The sequence below is a fragment of the Mesocricetus auratus genome, unplaced genomic scaffold, assembly GCF_017639785.1.
Source record: "Mesocricetus auratus isolate SY011 unplaced genomic scaffold, BCM_Maur_2.0 Super-Scaffold_100019, whole genome shotgun sequence".
NCBI lineage: Eukaryota > Metazoa > Chordata > Mammalia > Rodentia > Cricetidae > Mesocricetus > Mesocricetus auratus.
Window position 1 is genome coordinate 12,702,737 of NW_024429200.1, and position 27,446 is coordinate 12,730,182.

The 27,446-nt window shown below is 45.8% G+C and overlaps 1 protein-coding gene across 1 annotated transcript in view; it reads right to left on the reverse strand.

Annotated features, from left to right (window-relative positions):
• Snd1 (staphylococcal nuclease and tudor domain containing 1) overlaps positions 1-27,446 on the reverse strand; it is a 401,485-nt gene that overhangs the window by 64,456 nt on the left and 309,583 nt on the right. The window lies entirely within an intron of this gene.

Sequence of the window (27,446 nt, forward strand, 5' to 3'; positions counted from 1 at the left end):
TTCGTTACTTTAGCGTGGCTATTGAACATGTCCTGATGCCAGCAACTTAACCTGCTGGGGAGAACTGCAGAGTGCCTTCTGTAAGACAATTCCTCTTGAGGCAGGCAAGAGATCCAGAGTCCACAGCCTCTGGCTTCCTTCACTGGCAGCAGACTTAGAACTGTAAGAAGGTTAGGTGGGTCTTTCTTACTCCAGGCTTCTATCTCAGGAGGTAGAGTCCACAATGTAGGGTCTACCAACACAGTGCATTAAAGTAACAAGGGCTTAAAATTAGAGAAAAGAAAGAAGAGAGAACAGTTGTATATCTAAATATATGTCTGATTTTATCTCCTCTGCTGGCACTCAGCACACCATGCCATCGCCTAATGCAGGCACTGTTCATGTCATTTCTAAACCCTGCCTCAGCCAAACTGCAAGGCAGCTTGGCTCCTTTGGTCTCCATCCACTTAGAAAGCACCCTTTCCTTAGTAGGGGTAAGAAAGACTGTTTCCATCTTTGTTTTAAATTAAAATAAATAATTATACCCTGAGCATGTTTAAGGAGTTTAAAAAAGTAGGTCATTTTGGTTGTCGCCACCTGCACCCCTCATACACAAGGCAGGGGGTTGGGGTGTGTGTGGGGAGCATGATGTTTGCAAACAGACTCTGGAGCCAGTATCCTGGGTTGAATTCTAGCTTTATCACTACCTATCTCTGACTCAGGCAAGTACTTAGTGTCTTCATCTGTAAAATGAAGACAATATTAGTAGGAACTTTACCACTTCATAGGCTGTTGTAAACACTGAAAATTGTACATCTCACACTTAGTGTGGTGGTTGACATTGTACAGTAGGTACTTTATAGTTGGCAGTTATTTGATGATATAAGTATATAAATGAAAAGACCAGTGCCCATCACCACCTCTATTCTAGAACCATATGTCTACTCTCACTATTCCGGAGAGAAAGAATGGTTATCTAGAAGTTGGAGACAATGCCACCTACAAGCCCAAATATGGTAGAAAAAATGGCTGTACTTTGTTTCCCAGGAAAACCCTGTATTGTGTTCTGTACCTAAAGTAACTGTGCAGCTGGCCCACACACTATCTTAGTCCAGAAATGGATATATTTTTGTAAAGGCACTTCTGCTGATAGTGATGTTAAAAACTGGGGTCTGAAACAGGACCTTCCTACCTAGGAAGTCTTGGTCTTTAACAAGATGGCGAGCTTCCTAGACTCTTCATCTATCTGTGGTCCTCCATTGGGGGACAACTGAACCAATATTATCCAGGTCAGTGATAAACATACTTCCTCACTATGAAGCCTCACCAGACTTAGATGTGGGAAGGAGGAAGCAGCAAGATGGAGACGTCTCTTAGCACAGAGAGAGCTACTAAACAAGCAGCAAGATAGAGACATCTCTTAGCACAGAGAGAGCTACTGCGGCTCTTGTAGAAAGGGGGCTGGCACCATGATTTTAGCAAGTGCAGAAGACACACTGTTAACGTGACACTGATGGCATGGAACAGAGGAGATGAGAAGCGGGGAGATCAGCTTTCCGAGGGAGGAAAACAACAATGCATTTTGCTTTCCTAATGAGAACCTAGAATTAGACTTAAGGATGACCACAGGTTTTATTCACTGGTACATGCCAATTTTGCTGACAGGACTTGAGCCAAACCACACCTACCTACAACAGTCCTGTTCCCTCTCTTGCAGGCTGTCCACTGTTGGGGAAAGCAAGCCAGTTTTCAGGTGGTGCCTTAACCTGGACCTGACAGCTTTCTTGGGTTTGCTAGGAACCCACCTCCTCATTCTAGTAAGGTATAGTTACCAAGGGAGAAGTAGAGGGCATAGTTCTCTATTTACCCACTGGGTAGATGCTATAGACATTATGATGACTGAGTTCAGTGCATATGAATACTTGTAGTGAGTCATGGAATAAGCCTAGGCCTGTGGGGAGATGCTAGAGAAACTAGCTTGTCAAAGCAGGTTAGCACTTGAGAGGGCAGCGACATTGCAGAGAATTTGGAACCTGTATCTAGGGAGCACTGCGTTGAGAGGCCACGTGCCAGGGCTGCTGGACCACAGTGAGACTCAGCATTTCAAGCTTACCCATTACAGTACTAACGCAGTTACTAATGGTCACAGAAGTTATAAAATAGTAACAGAAGAGTCCTTGATCCATTTATTTCTTTAGTATCCACCTACCGTCTTACATACCCACTAATAAAGACACCCTTCAATTACATCAAGTTTTCTTTCATAATCTTCATTTGAGTCCACTCATCTCCACGATAGGGCTTAAGAAACCCTGGATGATCCTCACACGCAAGAAGGATGATGGCTCTTTCTTACCTCTAGTGCTTTGCATGCTATTGCCTCTCCAATGCTCTCTTACAGTTCCTTTAAGGTCTCAACTTTGGCTTCCCTGTGTCTGAGCTGCTGGTATTTCAGTCACTAGATAAGTCATTCCACCTGCTCAGTGAGTCACCAAGCATAGGGAGAAAGGCTTTCACACACTGTTCCTTGGGCAAAGTTTGCTTTTCTGGCCTCAGGCTACTTCTTCCCAGTCTTCAAGGTATGGATTTCTTCCTTTATCTACCTCACTCATTTGGGCTCATTAATATCATTCAGACAGTTGCTCCACTCAGGGACACCCCCCTCCCCCGCCAAAGGTAAACAGAATGAGTTATAGACAGTTCTCTACATAGGCAGTCCCAGCCAGGAACCAAGTGCCAGCCTTTGGTTCTAACCAGAGGAATGCTCAGTGCATTCCTCATAGTAGCTCAGATAGCGAGCTGAGGCCTCAGACACTAGCAGCCTGTTCCTGCTGCCTGGCAGCCACAGTGGCTACAAGTGATAATCTATTACCATTCCAAGAAGACTTAATTTCTGGACTTAAAGGAAGTCGGATAATACTTTATCCTATTAGTGTCTGCCTGTGTGAACTGACAATGGCTTCCTTCTGACATGACAGCATATTCTTCCAATTCATCTCTTTAAGGTCAGGGAGAGGGAGTCTGGAGTAGGAAAGGAAGGAGGAAAAGAAAAGCACATGGAAGAGACTGCTAGAGGGACCAGGGAAAGGAAGGGTACCTTTTATTTCTATCTTTAGTAAACCAAGGACAAGGCACACAGGTGACGACTGATTACCTCAAAGCACATCTACATTTGGTATGTGCATGTCAGACTGGTTCTGAAGCTATAGAGAAATATAACAAGATCAAAGTGTTGTCCCATTACAAGTGTTTCTTATTTAAGTCCACTGTCTCAGCCATATAGCTTTCCCTTCCTTCAGTCCCCTTTGTCTTCCCTGTTCCAGTACATATCCTCTGGGGAGAATTAGAATCCTGTCATCTTTACATCATAGGGGGCTTTATCAAGGCTAGCTAACTTCAAGGTGACAATGGACATTGGGGCAGAGTGTGGGCTTATGTTTTCCTAGGTCAGGGATGTGAACATTGTCAAGAGCACCCTCCAAATTCATTCAAGAATTTTGTTGAGCTACTCTAATGTATTTATGAAGAACACGAAACCCAACGAGATGTGATTTGCTAGTATCATGTAGACTGTATCTCTCATCTCTCATCAATCAGGGTCACTGTAACGTTTGACTCCAGAGGGTGCCACGTATGGAATGGTACAGTAACTGGCGATGCCAATGGTATCCACTCAGGACTTGATCTAAACAGTTAAGAGTCGAGAAACAGACATTTCCTTTCTTTTCAGCTGTTAAGTATTGCAGGGCATGTGGGTTCAGTGGTAGTAAAACAGATAATCAAAAGAACCTTTACTATTATATAAGTGGCCTTCTTCTTCTAAGTTGGTGGAGGTCAGTAAGACAACACCTGCCTCTGTATAGGAAGGCTAAATCATGTTCTGGTTGTTAGCCTCGCCTTTAACGGCTGAGCCATCTTTCCATCCCCGGAAGGCTAAATCATATTAGAGGTCTGTCAAGATCATGAAGACTACTGGAGGAGCAGGACAGTTTGGAGTCCTGTTTCCACCTTCCCGGCTTTCCCCGGTGTTGTGTAGAAATGAGGCCCTAAGAGGGAATTCTCATGCTGACTTGGGGGACCAGTTCTGAACCAGGGGGCCAATAATCATCTCTTGGGAAGCAAAGTGGCCCTAGCTATAATTTTATCACATATATTTAATCACAGTGTATCACCTTCATGGTGGTTTCTCATGAAGTCTCTGTATTCTGAAAGAACAGACACTTTCAGCAAAGGCTGTCTCTTGACCAAGTTAATTTTCCAGACATTTGCTGTCTTGGATGAGGCGGAGTTGCTTCTCTTTTCAACTTCAAAGCTACGAAGAGAGGGGAGGTGAGGGATGCAGAGAAATAAAGCGGAGGGCGGGGGCTTCAAGCAAATGAGTTTCCATCTATTAAGGAGTAGTAATTTCTGCTTGTTCCCCTAGAGACTGGTCCCCTTCAATAATGGTTTGACTCTAATGATTCCCACTCTTAAGCAACAGCCTGTGTTATGCTGGTGTTGAGACGAACTGTGCCAGAGAATTCCCTTTCTCTCAGAGGAGTGGCTATCATTATGGAGGAGAGATTAGCCAGCAAGGAGGATGTGTTCTTGTTACTGAGCTAGGAGGACAAAGCAAAGAGAATGCTCTTCTCTAGAAGGCTTGATACAGACGATTAGGAGCCCCCCCAAAAAACGTGGAGACGCGAGGATGGTGATAAGCAAAAAGGATTCCTCGAAGCAGTCAGCTTAGTGCACCAGGGGAGATGGCCAGTGAAGTCACGGACTTCTTGACAAGCTGGTGAGTCTCATATGAGGGAAACACTGGCTGGTTGGCTAAGAGCTATAGGCAGCTTTTGCGAGTGTTGTAAACGCAGGCACAATGCGTAAAAACTGATGAGTGAGTACCTGAGTTATGAAATGGGAGTACGTTTATTGGGAAGGAAGGAGAATTGTTTTCAGTTTCCCAAATCAGTCATTTCCAGGCAGATGCATATGGATGTATGCAGCCTAACAACTCTGAGGTTAGGGTTACAGCTCTCACTGAGGCTGCAGAGACAGTGAAGGTGTGTGAGCTCATCTCTACTTTACCTGACTGCAATCTAGTGCGAGCTAATGATGTGGCTGTAGCTACTGTGGAAACCACCACCAGCCAGTCTTGACTAGGGGAGTAGGGAGTCCCCTTATTTTGTCCCTTTGGCTTTCCTGTGATGGAGGCGGACTGCTTCCAAAGGCTGCTTTGCCAGATGTGTCGGCAGGCAGCCTGGCCAGAGAGCCTGCAGTGCAGACAGATGCCCTGGGCTGTATTCAGGATGGCAAGACCCTTTATGGTACTGCGGCTCAGCTCTGGGGCAGTGCCAGAGCGGCAGGGTAATTTTCCTCAGCCAGATCCATTGCCCCCAAACCTCTTCAAATATGTAGGCCATGGAGGGAGGCAAATTTAATTAAATTACTGTGTCATGGACTGCCCTTCCTGGGCAAGGGCTAAAAATGGGCTCGTGCTGACATGCAAACCCATCTGTGTACTGAGAGCATGTGTGTCTTCGTGCTGGGCTGTCAGGCAGCTGGAAGGGGCTGGCAGTGCCTAGGGCTGGACAGTTAACTGGCCTTCTTTACTGGAGTAAGGCAGAGTCAACAATCCAACCTGGGCCCCATATAGCTCACTGACCTTTTCCTTTTCATTTAGATGACTGAGTGGCACCCTGCCCCTTTCTGCACCAATTATTTCTCCTCAGACGCCTCTCTTGTTGGCACTCAGGGCTTTCCCGTAAGGCGGTGCTGTGCTGGGAGATACCATTCATGAGTGCACAGGCAGGTTTGTTTGACTTGGCAGGAGATGGAGGGGTCTCCCCGGCCAATCTCAGAGTGCCACCTCAGCAGTTCCCTACTGGCAATGGCTTGCTGGATAGAGAACTCTTGTCACATGTCGGAGCATCACAGAGTTGCTCTTCCCTTCCCATGCACAAGTGCCGCTGTAGGTATAGCACCTGAGCAGCAACTAGTCAAAGGAGGCTGGGCATGTAACATGTGAGTATCACCAGCTAAAACAAGCGATGGCTTAGCTGGGCCTGCCAACCCTATATGGAGACTTCATTGTCCTCTTGGAAGTTCAGGCCTTACTGCTCTGGTCTGTATGTTCCAGGAGTATACAGATGCTGCTACTGGATCTGGATGAGGGCTTCCCTCTGCTGGTGGGAACTGGCCTGTGATGGAATCTGTGTGGAATGGCTAAAGCAGACACATGGCAGCATGGTGGCTTTTCCATTGTAGCTAAGACAAGAGTCAGCTGTGGAATCTTTTCTCAACTTTCCCCCAGAGAAAGCAGAGCAGTCTTAGGTTTCAAAGTCTGTGGGATACAACATTGGAGCCTGAGGGGGTGGTCCCGAACCAGGCCATCAGGACGTCTTCCTGGGATATGAGTTATACTCACATCGCCTCTCTCATATCCAGGTGGATGTGAGGTGTGAGTTGATCCCCTGTGGGTCCCTTTTAAGGCAGGGTTATAGAATACTTTGTGACAAGACAGGGAAGAGTCTCCCTACCCTGAACTGGAAGTCTCTAAAACGGAAGGACAAGGCAGTGACTGTCCTGGAGCCTCGCTGTCCTGATACAGCCCTGAGCACTGCAGGGCTGCTCTCTGAGACATGATGGTGGTGGGGTGGGGTCGATGGATGTGTGCAGATGGTGTTGTCTGTCACATGTTGCTGGCTACGTTTGGCCGGGAATCTGATGGTTCCTTTCAAGACCATGACAAATAATGTCTACTTAGATCTTGGGAAGCTACCTCAACAACCTGAACTATGGCTGTAGGTTGCTTGTAGTCCAGCATTTCCACACAATTGTTTCCTATGGTTAAAAGGTTACATAACCATTGTAACAGGAAGAGAGAGTGACATCTAATTCTAGATAATGAGGTCTGGGTAGTCACAAGGAACACAGAACTGACCACATTGGTGAGATCTACCGTGTGGCTTTACAGAAAGAAGACGTGTCTGCGTATTCTCTTCTGACAAAGAATACTTCCTTTGTACCAAATGAGACAGAGGATGCCAGACTGTAGCCCTTGGCTGCAGGTAGTAACGGTGGCATTTTAGCAGAACGAGGTCCGTTAACCCATGCCACAAGTACGACCTCATTCCACTTTGACTGAGAATACCTAAGTGAGCAAAACACAGGCACATGCCTCTTCAGGCCTCTGCCCTTTTTCAGTCAGGATTTTATTGGTCCTGAGATCCTAAATTATTTTACCATTACCAATGACTGAAACTATCCTTGCCCGATAGCAAACACACCAAGCTGTATAGAGTAGAAAATATCTCAGTCTTGATATTCCTTCACAGAAGGGGTTTGCCTGGTGGGTTATATTCTTCCTTGTATCGGCAGCCTGGGACTGGAAGAGTTCTCCCATGCAGAAAAGCTGCCACTGATTCTCACCATTGAGCATGTTCTTCCCAGAGATGCCTGGTGTGTGTGTGTGTGTGTGTGTGTGTGTGTGTGTGTGTGTGTGTGTGTGTGTGTGTGTGTGTGTGTGTGTGTGTGTGTGTGTGTGTGTGAGTGATGTCTCATTCAGGACCTCCTATATAGTTTATCGTCCTGCTGCCCAGCAGTGAGCCACCCTGGAGAAAGGTTGGGGACTCTCCTGCAGTTCTTCTTCTGAAAAAAAGTCAGCCAACCTCCATGCTTGTTACTAGTTACTTAATTTGTTAGAAGGGACAGGGTAAAGAGAAACTAGTTGATTCCAACAGTGTGCAACAGTGAACTACCTTGAACATATTAAAGTGGACTGAGAAAATGAACAATGCTGTGGAAAACTGCCCACGTTGGTAATGATTGGAAAAGGAAGAAGAAAAAGAATCCTCTCTGGATTCTCTTCCAGCTCACACTAATACTTAGGAAGCAGAGTGGGTGCTAGGCTATTTGCAAGACTAGATTACTGCTCATACAAGCCAGAGAGCATTTCTTACTCACAATGAACTTGAGCCTTTGCCTGCCCTTGGCCCTTGGGTTCAGTTCATTGTCTTTAAAACCACGCAGGAAGCTTGATGTACTAGAACATAAACTAACCAAAAGTCGTCTTCATCTTGGCCCAGGTTAACCTGTAGGCAAGTTTGGTTCAGCCAGCCCCCTCATCTCATTGAAACGGGGCAGGAGAGGGGACAGGAGTGGCAGACTTCTCTGGGTACGGCTAGGGCCATCTGCACTACTGTGAATCAAGGTTGGCTCAGACAGAAGGCGCGAGGGAGGAGGTGCAGCTGCTGATGGCTCAGACAGCTTGGACCTGTCCAGGCAAACAAGCCGCTCAAGTGCAAGAACAGCCAGCCAAGTAGGCAGAGCACAAATATGGACTTAAAGCTTGAAATGTGACAAGATACAGAGAGAGGGTAGGACGCTGTCTGATATTTCAGCAGTGCCTGGCCTTGCCTGTCTCTCACTGCTGTGGCAGGTTCCTCTGCTACTGAAGGGTGGGAGATGAGGCGTAGGAACCAGGGGTTGGAGGCAGACACACATTCCTTGATCGAGAATTTAAAACTGTCACTCTGGGGTTTGGAGAGTCAACTCTGGATTATTCTTTCTCATCTGTATCTGTGAAAATAAAAGTAAGCTCTTGTCCATAGATCCATTTATCTCCTTTCTACTTTAGTGTTCAATATCGAGAAGCAGTGGGCCTTGGGTATGTTGGTATCTATTTGCCATACTGCTAACTACACAGTATGAGGGATCTGTCTCAGCATCACCTAAGGAGGGAATAAAGGGGGCTCTGTTCTCTTGTGTGGAGGGAGCCAACAGGAGGCTGTTTAGGGAGTGAGACAGTAGTCTGGCTGCTTTTCCTGAGGACTCCCGAGGCAATGTTTCCCTCTCTTAGGTACACATTAGCTACACTGGGGGAGTTGTTAGATACCAGTGTTTAGGTATTTTCTCTTGGAACCGCTCCCATTCTCGTGAGTTTTCCTGACTGTCACTTAACCTGCCTTTGTTCTGGGGGAAAAAAAAAGATGCTAACATTTAAACTTGAGGTCACATTGCAATCTCCAGGGGGTGGCAACAGGGATTCCCTGACTTTTAAATCAATCATCCAGGAGATTAGAAAGCTCTACTCTACACTGAGAAGAAGGCAAGGAGAAGACTAATCACACTCATAGCCAAAAGAAGCATGAACTTCTGCCCAGAGCTTTCCTTCTGGTTCAGCAGGAGTCACTACTAAGAGAGCTGGCCCGGTGTCAACGGCTGTCCTAGAAAATAAGGGGGACCCTCCTACAAATGTAGCACCTTCAGAGGTCAGGCCAAGGGATGAAAGATGGTTAGGATGGAGAATAACAGTGGGAGAAAGCGAGTCAGAGACAACCCCTTATTCCAAAGCAAGGAGAATCCAGTAGTTTGTTTCTGTGAGACTGTTACGGACACGGACAGTCAGCCACAGGTTCCTTTCTTGGTGAATACAGGGCAACTCCAGATTGCCCTATGGTTTAGGTTCATGGGCTCAAGTCAAAGAGGGACCGGTTTTTAAATGAGGCTTCTAACTCAGTGCAACTGCACTCCTGGCCTTAGACCTTTCTTGGCATCCTAGTTCGCTTTCCTGTTGCTGTGATACAACACCATGACCCAAAACAACCTATGGGAAGAAACAGTGGATTTGCTTGCACCTCCAAGTCACAACGCATGGTTGAGGAAGCCAGGGCAGGAGCTAAAGAAGAGACCATGGGAGAGTGCTGTTTACTGACATGCTCGCTCTGCATGCCCATGGATGGCACTGCTCACAGTGGACTGGGCCTTTCCACATCAATCGTAATTAGGAAAATGGCCCACAGATGTGTCCACAAGACAATGTGATGTGGTAATTCCTCAGCTGAGATCCCTTCTTTCCAGATGCTCACATTTATGTCAAGTTGACAAGAACTAACCCTAACCCTGGCTTGTTTGTTTGTATGCCTTTGGAGGACCAGTTCTGTAGCCAGGGATAAGCCAAATGCAAGAGAGCAATAAAGATGTGATGGATGCCCTTGAGGTTATCCAGCACACCAAAGACGGCTAGGCTGGGAGGGAGGACAACAGGGGGTATATATGGCAGAAATGTATGCTTAGAGCAAGTCAGAAGCAAGAGAAATCTCAGCTTCCATTTGCTCACAGAGTCCTGTGGAGAGGCACAGTGCAGGGTATATCATGGGCTTGCAGAGTGCCCACTGCAGCGCAAGTTTAGGAGAAGACAGGAGAAAAAGCACACAGCTTAGATTGTGAACACAGGCAATGTGAGTGCATTAGTGTATTGTTAGGGCCAAGATTGACTTCCAACCCTGCAGGGAGCCAGAGATGTCCCAGTCCTTTGGCACAGGCACAGGGCGGGTAGATAACCTCAACACTTCTCAGGCAGAAATCTGCTAAAAGGACTGCCCGGGATTTGGAAGCTTGGCACCCATCTCTCAGTAAATAACCTGGTAAAACTATCTATTCTAGGCTGATAAATGACCTACATCATCTGAAGTCACACATCCCCTGTAGGACCCTGTAACAACACACGGATTAGCTAAATGTTCAAGTGTAAGTAACAAAGCCCCCTGAATAAAGATTAGGCAACAACAGCTGGCCTCTGAGTGAAGAGGTGCTTAGCCAGGGTCCTAATCAAGGCCATGGTGCAAATGTAGGATAGAAACTGCAGCCTGACTCCAGAACTCCATTTAATTTGGCTGTACAAGCTGCTATTGGTCTCACCTGCTAAGCAGCCAAATCAAAATAGCACTTGGGAGTTGGAACAATGTTAAGGACACAAAGGAGTATATGTACACACACACACACACACACACACACACACACACACACGGGGGGGGGGGGAGGGGAGAGAGAAAAGAGACAGGCAGGTGACACAGAGACCGCTGAAAGCATATGGACGTCTGGGAATGGAGAGTGGGTACAAATTTCAGCTCCCACCAGCAGCAGCCAACCACTGGGTGAAGTGCTTCAGGGGATGAGAACTTTCTTCTACCATGTGTCACAGCGTAGCTGCAACCATAGCTGACTTCCCTGGTGTGGCCAAATAAGTTATCAGGATAGCGCATGCAGCACTGGTGAGCGATAAGGCATGAGAACCCTAAGGTACAGCAGCTCTCCATGCTAACTGTAGGAAGTGTAGAAGGCATGAAGCTGTCCATTTGGCTACTCCTAAATTCTGATCTAGAAGTATAACTAAGTTGCTGTTTGTGTCCATCCCATCACCAGATGGCCAAGTTCACACTGATAGAAGTCCACAGTCACGAACAAAGTCTAAGTTGATAGGCTAGGGTGCGCTGGTCCGAATACAATCTGCTAATAAGCCAGTAGTTCTTAACCTTAGATACATATTGGAATTCCTTGAGGTGTTAAAAAAAATCTTAAAGATATTTTAGTTATACAAAAACTTCTGTGAAATTAAAAACTTCAAACACTGAAAGTAGAATAGCAGTGAGTACTCCATATACCCATCAGGTAGACTCAATAAAGTCTTCACTGTCCTGCTCTCTCTCCTCCTCTTCTTTGTTTCTAACGTTTTAAAGTATATCCTAGACATGAAGCCACTTCCACTTTACGTTTTACAGTATAGTATGCATCTCTAAAAATATGCGGTCATTTTCTTACATAACCGCAATGCTATTATCACACCTACCAAAATGAACAAAGCTTCCCCTTGCTTTCAGTTAATGCACCTGGGGAACTTGGAAAAAACAAAACAAAATTCAAAAACTGGTGGTTGATGAAGCTAGGCTCTCTGGTGGGAGGTCTAAGCATTAGTAGCTTTCCTATGCCTCCCTGGCCTACGTGTGTTTTCAGGGTGATGAATCACTGCCATGGGGTCTGAAGCAAGTGCTATGAATATCTCTATGCCTTTATCAATAAAACATGCTAACAATAAAACCCCCAAATAAAAAAATACATAAACACTAAAACCAAACCAAAGACAAGGAAAGCATGACAAGCCACAGAAAGGATAAAGACAAGGAAAGTAAAAAGCATAAAACAAACAAAGAAACAATTCTAACTCCTGCCCCTCACGCCCGTACCCCAGCAAATGACAGAATGGAATCCCGTGTAGCACAGGACGCTTCTGCTCAGGAGTGGAGGCCCACTCACACGATGCGTCAGATGTATTAAAGGCCCGAGCAGCCTGAAAGGAGGGTGGTTCCCAGCTGCCCACGCTGCTTGCAGAGCCCTCAGCACCGACGCTAGGCCAGACTGTATTGTTTCTCTTCTTTCTGCGAGCCTTTCCTGCCTCTCTTTATGCTCTCTAATATTCTGACTAATGCTGTGCCTCAGCACCTGGGTCTCAGGGAGGATTAATTACATAGGCTGTGGTGAGGGGGTGCACCAAAACTTCTTGGGTGTTGGCATTGGGGTATAAGTAGTATAGTCTTCAATTTTACTTATTTATTTCATTTAAGGAAATAACTAAACAAAACATCCTGCAAAGAGATGAGGCTGTATCACTGTGGCTAAAAATACCTCCACTGAAGGCGGCCGCTCACCAGCTCCTCAATTAGAGATGCCACAGGGCCCTTGGTGAGCTGTGCAATGTTGGCAGCTCCACGGGGGCTCTGGGCATCCAGGGACAATCTCTGGAGCAGTGACTTTCTACTGCTGGGTGGAGGGGGACTGGCTAACAGCCACTGAGTCAGCATCCCAGACCTGAATACTGCAGGTAACTTCTATACTTCTCTTGATGCAAGGACCTAAGCTACTAATGAGCCAAAATGATATACCCGAGGATGACCAAAAGTAGTCAGGGGATGGCTGTTCTTGGTTTCCTTGAGGGTTACACGTGTACCATAACCAAAGGAAGCAATAATGCCATCCAGCTTGGCTCAGGACATTTGGGTGCTGGACAGCAACTTGTACGTGTGTTTCAGGGATAAGAAACCCAGCTGAAGCCTGGTTTGGTGGGGAGGTGCAGCTGAGGCAGGGGGTGCTGACTGACACTTGACTAGGGACACTGTGCGGAGGCACAGAGCTCTACAGGCCTTTCTCTGGGTTTTTCTCTTCATTGTCTCAATGTGTAAGGGTCATTTAGTTCAACACAGTCATTTTTACTGGGGAAGATCAAACCTCATGGAGGTCAGAGTGGGTAAATAGACTTTAAAACACGGGATTTCTGGTTATGAGTCTAGTACCACTCCAATCAAAGGATTCGTTAACTTTCAACAAGTGCCCAAAGAGCTATGGGAAAAGTTATCTGCAGCTCAGGTGCCAAAGGGACCAATGGATGTGAGCATTGCCTGATGATCGGCACACCGAAGGCTCTGGGGAAACAAAGTCACACACAGCAACAGAGTCAGATGTTCTGTTGGCACACTGACAACTTTGCAGAACTGTGGTTTTCAGCCAGAGTTTTGTGGTCATTCCATATTTCTGTCTGTGAAAACAGGAAACACCCGGCATACAAATAATTAGTGCCTGTCAGGAGAGAGGGAGGGAAAGGGAAGGCCAAGGCTAATTTTCTTGATACTGGGAGATGCATGAGGGCATGGGGAGGGGGATGCAGAGACGGCTCAATGGTTAAAAGCACTTTCTGCTTTTGCAGAGGCCCCAAGTTCAATTCCCATCACCTACAGTTCCAGGGGATCTGATGCCCTCTTCTGTCCTCCACAGGCATCAGACATGGATGTAGTATACACAACATACATGTAAGATAAAATACACACATCAAAAAAAAAAAAAGGTATGAGGGGTAAGGGATTTTTAAAAAAAAATCCGAAAAAACATACCCAGTGGTCTGGGCAACGTGCATAACTCCAGTACTCAGTATGAATTCTTGCTGGTCTGGGGTCCTGTACTGTCTAACGTGGTGGCTAGTAGCCACGTTCTACTACTAAAACTTAGTTGCAGATTGGTTTCTCAGGTTTGTGTATGTTTGTGTGTGTATGCGTGTGTATACACGAGTATCACTTATGTTCAGTATCTGCATGTGCCTAGTGGCCAAATAATGGACAGCACAGATAAAGAACCTCTCCAAACGGAAAATTGTGCAGTGGTTTCTGAAGTTCCTTTGAGCTAGAACTGAACTTAGGAAGCCGATGGGCTCCACAATTGACTCTCCAACAAACCCAAGAATCCTGTGCCCTTGAGGAAGCCAATAATTGACCACATAAATCCACCAGGGCAGTAGGCTCCCTAGGCCCTAACCTCTCATATCCTAGTGGCTGTCTGAATGTTACAGCAACTCTGACCTTTGCGTATTTTGCTCAGTTGCTATTTTACACTATTTTAATTGATGTTTAATATAGCTTAACTCTGCATGGTGTTCCCAGGCCCTCACCAGGGGGCCGCTCACAGGCAGAGTCACAATTAATAGCAATCCCCAGAAAATTATGCCCTGTATCGAAGTTGTCATTGCACCGTATAAATGCTTATTATTACTATTGAATTCTCCAGCCCTGACACCTCCCTATGTTTACTAGGTAGCAGATAAACCTCTGTTTGTGCCTTCTCTACTCTACCACACCATCAGGACTAAAGATAGCCCTTGTGTGTATGTTTAGCTCCATTTAGCTTCGATTTGAAAAGGGGGGAAAATCAGCTAATAAAATTAAATTGCTGGAAAATGTGATTTGTTCCTCCCCCACTTGACAACCCCTTAAAAGACAAACAAGAAGATGGAGAAGATGGGGTCGGTGGGGGCAATCTCATTATGGAGTGAGAAAGTCTTCCAGACCCTGACAACGTGGCACAGAGACCTTCTGTGAGAACAGGAGGAGCAGGTCCCTGAACATGTGACACTGGGGACAAGGATGGGACTGTGTATCAAACAAACCTGAGCCAGAGACTTCAAGGACAATCTTAGCTAGGCAAGTTAAACTTCCCCCAATTTCTTAAATAAAAACCCAAATAAAACAAGATGCCCCTCACCCTAACAAGAAAGAAAATGCCCCCAATGGACAGCAGTTAGGCACTCCTTAGTGTTTCCTTTGGGTGCATCAGAAGTTTAGGTTTTGGCCTGGACAGACAGCAGCTTTTCCACAGCTGCACACCAAGAACGATGGAAAATCCCAGTTCAGTCAGATACCTGTCCTCCTCTGCCTCTGGCATGTTTTCTGATCGTGTGTGCTGTGAGTTCTGCATCCAGGTCTGGGCAGAGTCTCCTAGGACATGAAGGCCTAGGTGACTTCTCTGTGGACTGAGCCTCCTGCCCTTGTCTCACTGAAGTAAAGCAATCTGGAGAAAAGTCACTTGTTTACCTCTGTCTGGTTCAGTCACACCCGCCCACTCCTTTGTGGACAGCGCTGTCACATTCCTACATTATTACTTGTACTTCAACTGGATGACTAGGGGGCGGTGGCTGCTGCCGCAGAGGTACTGTGGAGGTGACGGCAGTGTGGAAACTTGGGGTTATTTAACGTAATCATTCCTCAGCTGTCTCACCTGCAACAAAATGCTTGGCTTGGGCTCCATAACCTCGGGAGCCATTCTAGCTACAAAGTGCTCTAACTCGGTATTATGAAGCCTATGCTCAAGTCCTTGGAACTGAATGGGTCATACTTACTTCTATTTATACATATATTTTTGCACTCAATGCTCTATGGAGAAATGTAGATTGCTATTCTAAATTTTTCTAGCCAACAAAGGAAAAGTTCTATTTTAGTGTGTTTGACATGGAAATGTTTATAATGAGATTGAGTTCCCTGTATTACATTTGCTTTGCCTTCTTCCATCTTTGTCTAAAAACGGAGTTTCTAAAAACCCAGAAATCGTTCTGTATTCAGGACTAGCAGGAATGAGGCTGCCTTGGCTGGAGGAAGAAGACGGGGTGAGTCTGCAGCCCCAGTGGAGCAGGACGCTGTGCCACCTGCTGCACTAGCTCTGCAGCTCCAAATCGTACCTGGTCTGTAGTTTGCTGCCCATGTGAGGGGCGGAGCCACCAGCACTTCCCACCCAGGGCAGACCTGGGACCTTTGCACGTGGCTGCCAAGATGATGGGAAAGCACGGGGCCACTTCCTAGCTTAGGAGAAAAACACATTACACGGAAACACAGTCTTCATCTCCTTTTTTTTTTTCTCCTTCCTCATCATCTCCAGCTATTTATGAAGCTTTGGCCTAAAAAGCAAAGCTGAGGAAGATGAGGGGATGTCAGGCTCCCCTCACCCCACCCATGCAGGGCACTGGTTTGTTAGTGATTCATGGGAAAAGAACAATCATTCTGCTGGCAGCCTCACATGTAATTAACCAATTTCACAGAGAGCTCGCTGCTTTCTCCAGATCTAGCACCCGCAGACCACAGACTCACACTGTGACATCTCCCTACTGGAAGAGGGACATCCAAAATATTGACCTCAGCCCACTAGCACTCAGGAAGCATGATGGAGGTCGTGGTGTTCTTCTGGACAAGCCTGGCTGGGTGCTGGGCTAACATGAAAGACTACAGCCCCTGACAGCAACAAGCAGCCAACCCTGGGACCACCATTCTACACAGATTGCCATTAACTACATTCTTAGGTAAGTGGCTATGCAAGGTTATCCTCCAGGAGGCGCTCCCCCAAATATAACTTCTCCACCAAACTCAACCCAGAAGATCTATCTTGGAATTGGCCTGCTTTGCATGAAACAGTGAACCTCAGCATGGATGGAGCAGTGGAAAGGAGCACTAGCTTGAGTGAGAATTCTTGGTAAGAGGCAACTATATTCTTATCTCTATATATCTAAAAGACAAAAGCTGCAGCTGGGTTAGCCAAGTTTTGGTGCCAACTTCCCTCTTTGGAGTCCTAGGATTAAAAACAATCTTTTTCCAGGTATGTTATCATGCTCAACATGAAACTTTAAAAATGAGTGCTTTGTGGTGAAATGGCTTAAGTTGCACATTAAAACATGTTCTTTGTCACTTTTCCCAAGCCACAATCAGAAAGTATGGCCAGTGAAGACGAACAGCACATACATGTACACATGTTTATTCCATGCTTATTTTTAGAAGCCAATAGAATCGCCTCTGTGTTTTATCCTACATGGACATAAAACCCTTTTACCATGAGAACCCTTCTTTCACGTCCCAAACCTTGTTAGATCCATCCCTGGCACCTCACATTCTCCAAAGGTGAGTCCACTTAGTTCTAAAAAGCCATGGAGGAATGATAAAGCTTTACACCGTCAGCAAAACTGGAGTCATTCACAGGGTCATGGCCCTTTCATTTACCACACCCAATTTACATTCCGTAGGAAAACAGACAATGAAAGAATGCTATGGACTTTTGGAACAATGACAGGGGTGCTGCTGAGTGACACAGCAATGTCCAACACCTGGCGCCAAGCTCCTCAGATAAACCATGAAGTCAAAGAGCAGGCCCCAAAGCAACTGCATTGTTTTTTGTATTCCCCTCCCCTTTTTGTGCCCAACTTTGATTAGAAGAGCCAAACATAGGGATTCTTTCATTTTCATTAAGGTGGCCTGGAAACAAAAGGATACCAATTGCAAGTCAGCAACCCAACAAGTGGACAGTCAGTAGTTGCATAACAGGAAATGGATAGCTTGTGATAAATGAATTGGCATTGCCTGCCATTTTTCCTTGCCATCACTTTAATCAATAAGGGAAAAGGTGAATTGCTATTGATCTCTTTAACACCCTTAAACGATACTGTACAAATTACAGAAACACTAGGGGGAGGGGGAGGTGAAGAAATGAAAGGAGGAAGAACAGAAGTAAGTCTGGGCCATGTGAAGCTGGTTTTTCCTGGAGTGGTCCTCTAATCACTGGAGCAGGCATGCTTGGTGACCTTGGGAACGTGTCATGAATAGCCCTTCTTCATACCTTCAAGGGGAGGCATACAGCACCTCAGTACCTCCAATGCTTTTCACATGCTATAGTGCTTCTGCAGGGCAATGGGACTCGGCAAACCATACAACTGCCCTTGGTGAAAGGCTAAAAGTCTATACATTGCAACATGATAGGGCTTCCAAGGTCTCATGTATTTCTGAAGTCACCATACTTAAGTGGTATTGAGCTGGGGTATCTCAGCCACTGACTATAATTTTGTACAGAAAAGCAAGAATCCACATCTTCAAAGACAATCTCTAGCAAGATGATATTAAGCCACATCTGAGTCACATGCCAAGAGAACAAATAGGTAGCAGAGCAGTGAAATTTATACTCAATAAGAATCAATATCATTGCTCCAGGTTGAAAGATATGACATAAAGATAAGGGGTTTTGGTTAAAACATTATAGGTCTTTTTTTGATTTTATAAGGAGCCTGAATACATGCCGACAGGCAGGAAGACAGAAATGCAAATATGGTCTTATCCAGACAACCAGGGAAAGGAGTATTAGATTCACAGGCATAGCACCCATAACAGGAAGATGAAATATTTAGCATCTGCTTTGCATCTTCAGCTCAGAGCTTCATTCAACAAGTTAATGCAAGGAAGACTATGAGAACTACCAAATCCTATGGGTTAGATTTTGCTAAAATACGTTGCCTATCAGGACCCAACCAGTGCCTTGCTCATGTAGAAAGCCAACACACCACACAGATGTGATATCGGAGAAAAGGAAAAATACTGACCAAAGTTTAACCCAATAAAGCATAGAATTATCCACAGTTCCAGATCACGGTTCTGTTATTCCATCAATTGGCCCTTAACTATTGAAATGCTGGTGAGACAAAAATGTGTATCTCCCAGGGCCCAGGTCTCCTCAGGAAATCCCCCACCTCACCCGAGCATTTCCCTTATTCAGCATTCTTCAGGAAGTAAGGAAGAAGAGAGGGTTAGTACCCCATTCTGCAGATGGTAAAACCAGGGCATGCGGTCAATGTACAATATGAAACAGAATCCAGACTTCCGACTGGCATGTGAAAACAGCCAGAACCCTCAGGATGCTTCTGGTACTCTTGCTTAAATGGCTCTCCAGAGACTGTGACTCAGGTGAAGCTGCCGAATTTTGAAAACACGTCAGTTCGCCACTACCCCACCTTCCTCCCACAGACACCTGAAAGGCCATAGCACATAGCAAACTGAGACGGGAGTCACAAAAGCTGCTGAAGTGCTGAGGGTGGAGGGAGGGAGAGGGAGGGAGCACTAAGTGCTCCCCAGGCATTTGGAGACGGCCACATCGCAGTCCTGTGGCTGAGGGGGGAGATGTGCCTCTCTCTGCCAGGCAGGCTGAGAGCTAGTCGTACCCTCAAGACATGGGGCACATGGCTGTGGGAGGGTACGGCAATAAGAAACTATGAGTCCCTTCCTACAAGGAATCTTCCTATTCTGAAGGTGACCCTATTCTAGAATTACCAAGTGGCAGGTGGCCAGGCCAAAAATCCATATCCAATCAGTGGCAATGGACTGTTCGTTGCTTTTCGTCATATAAGGTTATAGCGTTGCCATAAAGCCCCCAAGCCCCCAGGTCAGTGGTTTTAGACTGAGCTGGAGGGGTTACAGCACTCCTGTACCGTAAACACTACAGAGACCTGGAAATTACAGTGGCAGACGTAGCCCTCTGGGAAGAGATGGAAGGATCTGTAGTAGCCACACGACCACCAGGAAGAACTCTGCTGCATCATGAGGCAGGGAATGGAGAAAAGGAAAGCACTATGCTAAGCTGGGAAGAAAACGGGCAGAAAGGGGCTTCCAGTTCTCTCTTTCATCCCTGTTTCAGAGGACAGCTGTACTCCTATAGTGATGATTCCAGACAAAGCGACTTGAGGTTCTTTTCCTGTCCCTTCTGTCCTGGTTAACACCTACATCTTTCTTTAGGGCTCCTGCTGGCATTCTGCTAGTTTCCAAGTCTTCTAATTTAATACAAACCAAGGACAAACATATGGTGATCTTAGACTGCTGTGACTGTGGGATAAAGGGCCAACAGGAGCACGGCTACCCCATCTGAGGACAAGGAAGCCCGGGCTGCCCCGGGTCTTGAAGGCTGCCCCTCTCTTCCTCTCAAGGTGCTGCGACCCTAGGGACCACACAGGCCAGGACTCTATGTAAGTAGAGGAAAACAGGGGATCCCACGGCAGTGAAGAAAGACACTTGGCCATTATTTCTCAGACACTGACAGAGCATCTGACTCTCCCCTCTTGTAGTGATGGCTGGCCTTATCAGTTCAGTCAAATCTAGAAAAACCTTTTCACAAAGGTTAACACTCTTGGGAAACCCTTTGCTTTTTCAGTGAAAGTGGCACTGCTCAGAGGAAGTGGTTTTGATGCATGGGACATGAAGAACTAGAGGCAAAGTGGCCTGGTCTTATCATACTTAGAAAAAAGACTGGCTGATGCCCAAAGATATTTAAAGGCTCTTTAGAGAACTCAGACGAAGGATGGCAATTGGATTTCCATCCAAGTGCCAAATCTATCTAACTGGTATGAGCTTTAAAAACAGAAAACCAATCCACCAACCAAACGAAAAACCCCAAAACTTATTTTTTCCTTTTGCGAATGGGTCTCACTAATAGCCCTTACTGGTCTGAACAGACCATGCAGGCCAGTCAAACTCAAGAGAGCTGCCTACCTCTGCCTACCAAGTGCTAGGATTAGAGATATACCACCATGCTCAGTTCAACTGGTAGTAGTTTTGAAGAACCCTGAAAAGGATCAGAGCCCTAGGTCAAAGCATGCCATAACTGACAAGCAGTGTCAGCCATGGCACAAGCCTGGATGAGGGGTGGAGGAGCACATTTATATTGTTGACAACGGCTTAGACAGGTTTGGGGGTGAGGCAGTGGATGAAACATTACTTTTGTTGATTCTAATATGAATACTGTTCATAGCACACATACCTTTATCAAGCCTACCACCATACTGTGGGTATAATGTTTTATCCACATTGGATTTTGAATCCCACATTAGCAAAACCAATAGAGAATTAATGCACTAATAAAGTGATGCTGCAAACTGCTGTTCATGGAGTGTTTACTATCCACTAGGTCCTGTGTTAAGTATTTACATAGACATTTCATTTTCGCAGTAACCTTATTGAGAAGGCACATTCTTTATACAACCACAGCAACTAAATGTGGCAGGGCTGCTGCACTGGACATCACTAGAAACGCTCTTCCCAGTGAGTTGCAGTATACAGAGAGACCGGCCTTGTTTAAAGGCTGAGGATTGTGTCTAAATCAGTGTCAAAGGAGCAAAAGATGTCCTAAAACATAGGGAGTCTGAGAAAAAGCTGCCCCTGTGACTAGGAAACCCTGTTGTTTGGGCCAGGTTTAGGGTATCTCTGCTGTTAATCATCAACCTTTCTCATAATCTTATTTTATGTACCAAAGCATTTCATAACAGAATATTGGTCACTTTCATTTTAAAAATCCATTTAAGTCCAGCTGACGAGAAACTGTCACGGGTGGAGTAGCAAGCAGGAAGTTCATCAACGGGGCCATGTTTGGAGACAGAAACTTCCTAGTGCTTGGTAACAGACACAGGGAGTGGGTAAGAAGAAGGCAGAATTAAGGTCAGTTCATCCACCAGAACAGTAACGCCTGTGTCCTTGGGGGAGTCACATGTGGAGCAGCACAATGTTAGTGCTACCTGGAGAGCAAATGCAATCTACAATCTGCTTGTCCTTTGCCCGCGGTTCAGGCAGCCTTGCTATTATATATTATATGCTGTGCTCTAAAAAGGCATTAACTGAATTATGTAATACCAAGAGGTAGGGAGATTCAGGCAGTGGGTATGACTTAGAATGTTTGGGACAAAGAGAACAGGGAGACACTAGGACTACAAAGCCTCTAAACACACCAATATGGAACCTCACTGTGGTTGCTGTAGAAAGTATTGGGGTCCTGAAAGAAATTCTTTTGACAAGTGGGGGCCAGGTCAGTATGAGGTCATTTTTAGTTCTGAGGGGAGAATCTACCTATCGGAAGACAGGAGATGAAATAGAGAACTATTTTCCAGGGAAGGTGAAGAGTGCAGTGTAAGGTGCTTTGCCTGAGAAACAAAACCTGAGCTGCTTTCCTTCAGCTCCACATTATTTTATTAAGAATATTAGCTTCCTCACATTTGGAAGCTCCAGGAGTGGATGTTCAGGACAACTGCAGAGGACAGAGAAGACAGGGGCTCTGCCTCAGGAGCATCCACTGCATTCCAGCTCTCCAAGCCAAAACCTTTGAGGGAATTTAGCATTCTTTTCCTCTTGATAACACTTTTCCATTTGTCCTGGGTCATAAGACCTCCATGGCTCCTGGGAGCCCAGGAAGATAAACATGCTTGGTAACAGCTGTCTTCCACAGGTCCTTCTCGTAAAGAACATGTCCTGTCAGAATGGACAGCATCAAACCTGGTGAGGCGCTGGGGTTCTACTCAGTGTGTCTCTGTGTGAAGGGTTTTCAGGACACCGTGTCTACATTAGTGCACTAGCCTTGTCTTGAGGCCTCACTTTAAGTTCAAATGAGTACCATGGATTATTTTGGTGGAAAGATGCAAGAAGAAGTCATGTTTGAGCCTTTCCATCTTTACCCTGGGACTGATCTGGGTCAGGACTAAAGATGAAAACAGGAGAATAATGTGCCAGGATTGTCTTGGCATGGTCAAGGGTGCTGCTGCTTCTATCTGGGGGAAAGAACAGCTGCCAGGTCCAAGCACTATATTTCTCACTTACTTTTTGATGGAACAGCAGTCCACAAGCAAGCTGACCTGGCAGAGAAAAATACAAGTCTCTCAAAGGAGAGTTTACGACAGTGGAGACCAGTTCCTAAGGAAAGGGACGATGCTTCTGCTGAATAGGATTTTCTTCCCAGGGGCAGAATCACACCCCCCGAGGCCCTCCTCTCTGTCCCGAGGAGGCCACAGCTCTTGTGCTCTGTGCCATTCCTGTCCCACCCTGACTTCCAGCAGCAGTGACAGATGTGGACACTATTTTCTGGAGGGCACTGAGGTCTATCAAACCTAGACTAGACAGCCCCTGTGACACACAGGTAATAGGATCCTGGCCAAGCCAATGACAAATTAGCCCCAGCAACTATTTCAGAAGAATGCATGTAATGCTATGCTTGATTGGCTATGAAAGTTCTTCACACACGAACAGAGGAGCAGCAGAGCTGAGGCAGCAGCTCTGCAGAAAGGAGTCCCACTGGAGCCAGCATGCGGGCTAAGCTTGCTGAGGAAGGCCACTAGAAGCTGCCCTAGGAGTTAAAACTGGCCAAGGGTAGGGCGGGGGAGGGCATTGTGACAGCAGCACTCATTTAAACCTTTGTCTTAGCCCCAACCCTAACCTCCTTGAGACAAGGTCTCACTGTGTAATGTAGGCTAGCCCTGAAGTCAGAAGCATCCTGCCTCTGACTCGTCAGTGCTCCAACTGAAGGTGTGCACCACCACAGCTGGCTTCTGACTTCTTACAATACTATTTTCTTTTAGAGGCTGGGATGGGATTTCAGAACTACTCTCCTTAGGGGTTTAGAAGTACCTGAAAAGAGCTTGAAGCCCAAAAGTGAACGGTCAGGTAAGAGTTTGATATTCACATAGTATTTACAACTCATCTTGGAACAGGAAGTTGTGGGTGCCTACACTTTAAAATAACCCCCTGGAACTGGGTGTCGGAAGCACATGCATTTAACCCTAGTACTTGAGAGGCAGAGGCAAGTGGATCTCTGAGTTTGAGGCCAGCCTGGTCTTCAGAGTGAGCTCTAGGATGGCTAGGGCTACACAGAGAGGCCATGTTTTCAAAAACAAAGAAACAAAATCCCTCTGGGCTAACAGCCTAATTAGCAAAAGCTGAGGGCAGAAACATACAAGGGAGGGAGACAAGAGCTGTCTTAGGAAACTGAAAGAACACCAGTGGCTTCTTTCTGACTACCCCAAGTTTTTTAAATACTGAAGCTTTTCTACAACACCAAACACCATTGTTTACTTTTGTGTAAGCATCTTGGTTAGAAGGATGGGGAAAGCCAGAGGCCAGTCTGAAGTAAGTGCACAGAGTCCATAGGAATTTCCTCAGTTAGAAGTCATATATATATATATGTTCAGCCCCAGAATTCTAATGCCTTCCTTCCTCTCCCACTGAGTTTAGGGAACTTTCCCAGAGAGCTGCAAACAATAACATAACAGACCTCCCTAAGCCCTAAAACTGTGGGGGGATAAATCTCTTCATTTTACAAAAGCCTGAGTATCTCTTGCTGACTGATACAGATGTGGAACTCTAGCACATAGGCCTGCTCTGATAAGTGCAGATACGAAAAAGTGATGAGAAACAGATTGGAGAAGTGGCCACAGAGATGTATAAGTCAGAGACAGAACTTTATCCAGAACAAGGGAGGAGCTGTGTCTCTGTAAACAGATGCATGCCCAGAGTCAGACCGGCCTCCCAGTCTAGAATGGCTAGACGCAGGGCTATGGGGACACATTATCATAAGGAAGGAAGCAGCATATAAAAAGCAAGGTCTAGAAAGTTGAACAGCACATGAAGCAAACAGGAATCATATAGCCAAAAGCTGGAAGAACTATGAAAGAGCAGAGAAAATCCCCAGGGAGGTAGGACCACAGCAAATCCCTCACATCCCAGGACAGAATCAGAATGTTTCATGGAACAGCCTCAGTCCATGTTTGACCTTTGGGAGAAATTCTTTAGTTCTAGACGCCCTGGAGATGAAAAGATGATAAAATATGGCTTAAAAAGTGATCTCTTTCTAATAACAGAATTAACAATATTTGAGGAGCAAAGTACTTGATTAGGAGTGCAGATACTTCTATTTTAGTAGTTTCTCACCACCAGCTGTAAGAGGAACAGGTGTAACCCCCGAGTTTCCTGGACTGGGAGACTGGGAGAGCAACTTTGCATCCATTTGTTGTGAGACATATAAAGAGGCTTAAGAAAACAAAACCCCTAGAAAACACTATAACTTAAGGTCTCTTTACCTGAGTCTACTCTAAGAAACCAGCGAACTATAAACAGATGGAACTTTGAATCATCACTGGTGAGTGCTGAACTGTCAAGGATGGGTGAGAAAAACCTTACTCCCCTCCCCATAAAAAGCTCTTAAGTACTTGTGGGGGAAATGCAGAGGTTTAGAAAAGGCTGCACATGTATTCCCCCTTTCTAGGGAGGGTGGCTGTGGTAATCTAGAATAAAGTGATGTCTGCAGAAAAAGTGAAGCTGAGCAGCTTATTTTTCTAACAGGCAGTTATTAGGGTTCCTTGTGGACGTGGCAATCAGCAGGTGTGGGAGAGCGGGTTTCACTGGGTTCATCTTGGCCAGGTGAACTGCACTCTCCCGGATTTCCTGTAGGGAGTAGGCTACATGAACACACAGAACAGGAGGCTGAGAAGCCCCATTACACAGAGCTCGAGGGGCACTATGGGGCCAAGCTGAGGGTGCACACAAGGCATGGGGTTAGATCAACCTTCATCCCCTTTTTCACACAAAAGGTACTATAACATGAAACCTAGATGAAGGAGATTTTTTCTTTTTTTGCTAAGCTTTCTTTCCTGTGTGTATTACATTCCTCCTTAGATAAATCTAGTAATCAAGAAAGGGCCACATTCCTCCAAACAGACATTTTTTTTTCAACAGCAACAGTTGCTTATAATGCTTTAGTCTTTGCTTTTTAAAAAATGCAGGGGTTGGGGGTCAGAGGTAAACTAGGGCTGTTCCGGGTTACTGAAGCTGCAGAGTGAGATGCCTGGGGGGAAATCTTCCCTTCTGATGCCAGCAGGAAGAAGGGAACTAGGTCAGGGCAGTAGCCTGAGTTTTCAGCTGGAGCTGTCCAGCATTAGGGGGTCATTACCTAGGCATCATCAAGGAGCAATTCTGAGGTCTTAGAGAGGACAACGGAGTCATCAGAAAACATAGGGAATGATTACCAAGCCCCGGTAGACTGTCTTCCTCCAAAGCTATACCCACTAAGCCTGGAACTAGGAGGGCTAACATTGTATAACTGACATTCTAGGATACTGCTAGAGGCAGGAGGATCATGAGCTCCAAATCAGCCTATGCTACATTGTAAGGCCCTGATTCAAGTAAACATTGTGACACTGATCTTTTACTAATACCTTACACTCCTTCTTTAAAAGTTCAGGTTTCTCCAACACAGCAACGAGCAGAGTGCTGGCAAGTAGTGATGGGTTGGTAAGTATATGCTGCCTAGCTGGCCTTCTGGAAGATGATGCCAAAAGAGCACAAATGACTGTTGAATTCATGACAAAGACCTCAAAGGTGTCATGGATGGTTAGATTGCTAGATCAATCTTTTAGGCAGAAATACCAAGGCAGCAAAGAAAAAAAAATCATATTCTCAGGACCACATGATAACTGGAGTGTAAAGACCTAGAAGTTTGCACTTTTAAGCCAGTTATCTACCCATTAGCTAATGCTATCTCTCATCACTACTTCTGGGAAGATGCTACCAACAGGCACAATTCCCTGTCTGGGAAATTACACTAGATCTTTCTGTCCTTGGCAGTGTCGCAGGGAGTTGCCTTAAAAAGGCAGCTGTATGGTGGGGGTGGGAAGTAGAGGATAAAATATGCCACGAAGCACATGCTAGCCAAGGGGACACAGCACTTACAGATCATAGAAAAGAACAACTTCAAGTTCTATGGCTCAGAAGCAGCTCAGCTTCAAGGTCAGAGACTTCTCGAAGCTTCACATGGCTACCCCCAGCCATTTAACCCAATTCAGCATAGTCTAAACTACAGGAGTTATAAGCAAAGTTGTCTGCAGCCCATACAACTTCTGACATCATTACTCAACTCCATTACACTGAATTATGGTTTAAAAGCAGTTACAGACAATGCACAAAGAATTACCATGGATATATTTCAACAAAACTTTATTTGTAGAACACTGGTAGAGGGCCAGATTTGCACAACCCTAGCACATTTTGGTCAGGCTGGGAAGAGATGTTGAGTGCTTTGGATTTCCTTTGAGTAAAGGTAAGAATTTAAATCCTCGGAAAGGCCCTCGGCTGCTCAGAGCTTCAGATCAGAGAATCAGGTAATAACCTGGTATTTGACTTCTAGCTCTTCCTGTCCTGGGGCTGGCAACACTACCTGCATGCCAGACTACTGCCCAGGACCAGGATTCCTACTTCAAGAGAACAGAAGCCAAAAGGAATCAATGGCTAAGGGGAAACACCTGGTAGAAGACAGGAAAAAAAAAAAAAAAAAGTGGTGCAATGAAAAGGACAAGAGAGCCATTTAGAAAAAATGGGACTGAATGGTGGCTGCAAATGTCAGTAGTTCTGTGCTAATGTCAGTAGTTCCATGTATAAAGAAAGCACGGTAATCAGGTCTTAAGACATGGGAGACCATCTGAATGTAGAGAAGAAAAGCCTTGTCTACCCCTTGCAGGCTCTGCCATAAAGAATGGGGATGGAAAGGGAGGCAATTTCCTTCTCACTCAATACAGAGGGAGAGATAGGTGAGAATTTGGGCCCTGTTCATTCAAAGGTAGGGAAATGGCCTTAGCAAACAGGGCACTGTTTTTCAGTGTCAGCATGTACCCTGAAAGCTGGCTTCCCATTCCTTCCTTGACAGAGGTTGGGCTTAGTGACAGTGACCATGATACCCTTTCTCTCAGTCTAGATGCTTCTACTTACAGAGAATCCAGTAACAACACTCCC